Source organism: Magnolia sinica, chromosome 12, assembly GCF_029962835.1.
Source record: "Magnolia sinica isolate HGM2019 chromosome 12, MsV1, whole genome shotgun sequence".
Taxonomy (NCBI): Eukaryota; Viridiplantae; Streptophyta; class Magnoliopsida; order Magnoliales; family Magnoliaceae; genus Magnolia; species Magnolia sinica.
Window position 1 is genome coordinate 7,913,528 of NC_080584.1, and position 4,730 is coordinate 7,918,257.

General features: G+C 42.5%; 1 non-coding gene across 1 annotated transcript; it reads left to right on the plus strand.

Annotated features, from left to right (window-relative positions):
• Nucleotides 1-3,834: 3,834 nt before the first annotated feature.
• On the plus strand, nucleotides 3,835-3,941 carry LOC131222096 (small nucleolar RNA R71). The gene has a single exon (XR_009159804.1). It is a non-coding gene; the product is annotated as a small nucleolar RNA R71 (small nucleolar RNA).
• Nucleotides 3,942-4,730: the final 789 nt, after the last annotated feature.

Here is a 4,730-nt window from a genome sequence, read left to right on the forward strand (position 1 = left end):
GGGGAATGGTCCCATGAAATCGATGCCCCAACAATCAAATGCTTCAATGATAAGGATGGGATTCAAAGGCATCATATTTCGACGGGACAATGCTCCCAATTTCTGACAACGCTCACAAGCTTTGCAAAACTCATGAGTGTCCCTAAACATAGTGGGCCAGTAAAAGCCACACTGCGAAATCTTGGCCGTGGTCTTTTTAGCAGAAAAGTGACCACCACAGGCCTGTGAGTGACAGAAGGATGGGCAATATTTCGCCGTACACATCTCCTTAGAATTTGGTCGGGCAATATTTAAATAAATAAAGATCATCCAAGAAGAAGTTGCGCACCTCGGTGAAGAATTTCTTCTTATCTTCGTAGTCCACCGTGTCGGTATGGCACCTGTAGCAAGATAATTAGCAATATCGACGAACCAAGGTGAATGGGAGACTCTGAACAGTTGTTCATCAGGGAACATGTCATTGATATGGGGCGTCTCAAGGGAATCAGAGGTATTAAGGCGAGAAAGGTGATCGGCCACTACGTTCTCTACTCCCTTTTTATCTTTAATTTCCAAATCAAATTCTTGGAGTAGAAGGATCCATCGTATCAAACGGGGCTTAGAATCATTCTTAGAAAGAAGATACTTAAGTGCTGCATGATCTGTGTAGATAATGATCTTGGATCCGATCAAGTAGGACCTAAATTTGTCCAAGGCGAACACTACAGCTAAGAGTTCCTTTTCTGTAGTCGAGTAGTTCACCTGGGCAGAATTTAAAGTTCTACTTGTGTAATGAATGACGTAGGGCCTCTTATCTTTTCTCTGGCCTAAGACCGCCCCAAGAGCATAATCAGAAGCGTCGCACATAAGTTCAAAAGGAAGGCTCCAGTCAGGTGGCTGCATGATAGATGCAGTGGTTAACGTGCCCTTAAGCTTGGTGAAAGCTTCCTGGCATTGCTCAGTCCACTCGTATGGAGCATCCTTTTGAAGAAGATTACATAAAGGACGAGAGAGGAGATTAAAGTCCTTTATGAATCGCCTGTAAAATCCTGCGTGTCCTAAGAAAGATCGCACGTCTCTGATGTTCTTGGGTGGAGGTAGGTTAGAGATAAGATCGATTTTTGCCTTATCTACCTCGATTCCTTTGGACGAGATGATATGCCCAAGGATAATTCCCTTCTGAACCATGAAATGACACTTCTCCCAGTTAAGTACCAAGTTCTTTTCTTCACATCTTTTCAGCACACATTTAAGACTTTCCAAGCACTTGCTGAAAGATGGACCGTAAACAGAGAAATCATCCATGAAGACCTCTAGATATTGCCCCACCATATCAGAAAAGATACTAAGCATACATCGCTGAAAGGTGGCAGGGGCATTACATAGTCCGAATGGCATCCTTCGGTAGGCAAAGGTGCCGTAGGGACATGTAAATGTGGTCTTTTCCTGGTCTTCAGGGGCTATCTCTATCTGGTTGTAGCCCGAATACCTGTCAAGGAAACTGTAATAGGAATGACTAGCAAACCTTTCCAGGATCTGGTCAATGAATGGTAAGGGAAAGTGGTATTTCCTCGTGACCGTATTCAACTTCCTGTAGTGAATGCACATTCTCCAACCAGTAGTGACTCTAGTTGGCACGAGTTCATTATTGGCATTAGATACGATGGTGATTCCGGACTTCTTAGGGACCACTTGAGTTGGACTCACCCATTGACTATCAGATATAGGGTATATGATACCCACGTCCAATAGTTTAAGAACCTCGGCCTTAACCACTTCCTTCATGTTTGGATTTAGTCTACGTTGTGGTTGCCGAGCGATTTTTGCATTATCCTCAAGATATATGTGGTGAGTACAAATCAAGGGATCGATTCCCTTGAGGTCCGCTATTATCCATCCTAGGGCTCCTTTATGCTCAATGAGAGTAGATATGAGCATACTCTCCTGTTCTTTCTCCAGGTGGGCAGAGATCACCACCGGGTATGTCTCATCTTGACCTAAATAGGCATATTTCAAATCAGAGGGCAAAGGTTTTAGGTCAAGCTTCGGCGGCTTGAGGTTAGACGGTAGAGGCACTACATCGGTTTGTGGCAATTCTTCAAATTGTGGCCTCCACCGGTTAACTTCAAGTATCGGTGCAGTATCAAGCAAGGCGCATGTCTCCCTAATCATGTCATCATCAGAATCATGGGAGTGGGCCAGGCACGTCGCTAGAGAGTCAGAGGATAAGGTTAGAAGTGTCGTATCTTCCACTAAAGAGTCAATCATGTTAATGTCGTGGAAATCGTCATCCTCCTCTAAGTTTCTGCCGTTATTAAAAAAATGTTTGACTCTAATGTCATATTCCCAAAAGACATAGTCATGACACCATTCCTGCAATTGATAATTGCATTTGAAGTGGCAAGGAATGGGCGGCCAAGAATGACGGGGATCTGAGTGCTTATGTTATTGATGGGTTCGGTGTCCAGGATGATAAAATCTACATGGTAGTAAAATCTATCAACTTGGACCAACACATCCTCAATTATCCCTCTTGGTACACGAACAGAGCAATCAGCAAGTTGTAGTGTGGTTAGGGTGAGTTTTAATTCACCCAAACCTAACTGTTTGTATACGGCGTAGGGAATCAGATTGACGCTCGCTCCTAAGTCAAGAAGTGCATGATCAATTCGATGGTCCCCGATTACACATGATATGGTTGGGCTACCGAGATCCTTGAATTTCTGTGGCACGTCTTGCTTTAGGATGACACTCACTTTCTCGGTCAAGAAGATCTTCTTTTGAATACTCTGCCGTCGTTTGGTCGTGCATAAATCTTTCAGGAATTTGGCACATGAAGGTATTTGTTTCACGACATCAAGTAGAGGAATGTTGACTTTCACTTGTTGCAACACCTCTAGGATATCCTGAGAGTTAGAGAGAGGTTTTGGTGAAACCAACCGTTGGGGGAACGGAGCAACTGGCTTTTCTAGAAGTTCCGGTTCTAATTTTTGTGGGGTATCACTGGATCCATCATTGTTGTCCTCTTCTGGTTTTTGAGGTTTTTCGGGCCTAACCTGAAGAGTTTTATCAATGATCTTTTCACTCCTAAGAGTGGTGATGGATTTAGCGTGCCCCATCTAATTTGAAGAGATGGGATCATTAATCTCGTACTGCAGTTTAGGATTGGGGAGAGGTTGTGCAGGAAACATCCCCTTTTCTATAACCGTCATACGAGAATCTATCTTTTGCATAAAATCTGTAATTCCCCGCATTACCTGAGCCAGCTCTTGTATGGAATTTTGAACCGGTTCTTCTTGAGGTTTCACTTGATTTGGATTTTGATTGAAGAAACCTGGAGGAGTAGCCGTTTGTCCATTCCTCTAACTAAAGTTTGGATGATTTTTCCAGCCAGGGTTGTATGTATTGGAGTTAGGTCCAGTAAAAGGTCTTTGATAGTTATTTACGGCATTGGCTTGTTCATTCAACACTCCTCGAAAGGCAGGTATTGTAGGACAGTTTTCTGTTGTGTGAATGTTGCAATCACAGATGCCACAAACAAGTTCATTGACCTTATCCTTCTTTCCTTCCATGGCCTCAACTTTCCTTATGGGCGTAGTCACTTTACACTTGAGATCATCATCTTCTTTCAAGAGATATAATCCACCTTTCTCTTTTAATTGAGTCGGCCTAGACGTGGTGTTCGACTTTGGGTAATAGTCCCAAGATTGTGTTTTTTCAGCCAGACTGTCGAGGTAGTCCCATACCTCGTCGACATCTTTATTAATGAACTCTCCATTACACATTGTCTCGACCATTTGGCGCATGGAAGATGTCAGTCCATCGTAGAAAAAATTTGTAATGCGCCACGTTTCAAATCCGTGTTGTGGGCATGAACTGACCAAATCTTTAGACCTTTCCCAACATTGGAAGAATGTTTCATCTTCCTTTTGGGCAAAGTTCATGATTGCTTTCCTGAGGGTAATCGTTTTATGATGTGGGAAGAATTTTTTTATGAATTCTCTCTGCATGTCGTTCCATGTGCCAATGGATCTAGGACGCAGTGAATGTAACCACGTCTTAGCTTTCTCTTTTTAGGAAAAAGGAAAGAGTTTCAGCCTAATTGTATCCTCAGATACATTAGGAAAACATAATGTAGCTATAATCTCATCGAACTCTTTCAAATGTAAATATTGACTCTCTGATTCAAGTCCATGGAATTTGGGAAGGAGTTGGATAACTCCTGGCTTAATGTCCATTTGTCCTGTGTTTTCAGAAAAAATCATGCATGAGGGCATACTTACTCCCGCCGGTTGTAGATAATCTCGTAAAGTACAAGGCGGGGGTGCCTGTTGCACCTCATTTTCATCTTGGGTATCTTCCACCCTGGGTGGAAGTAGAGGAGGTTGGTCTTCAGCCATAACTTCAGTTAACTCAGGGAATTTCGAGCGGTGTCTAGTCCTGCGATGGATAGTCAACCCCTCAACCAATCCTCCTTCAGTCAAGAGACGTCGAGTGTCGTCACGGGCCCACTTGGGCATGAAAACACTCGCAACCCTCAATTAAAAACCTAATCCTAAGAAAGGAAAAGAAAATCTAGAAAGAAAGAGAGAGTTGGAAAGAAATTACCAAATTGGAGTCCTACGTTAAAACCTGTAAAATAAAATAAGTTAGATTTTAAAAAGAGAAGAACGATCCTTTAAAAGAAAAATAGCAGTAAATTAATTTCTAAAAGAAGGAATTCCTAAAAGAAAGTGGAAATTTCTAAAATA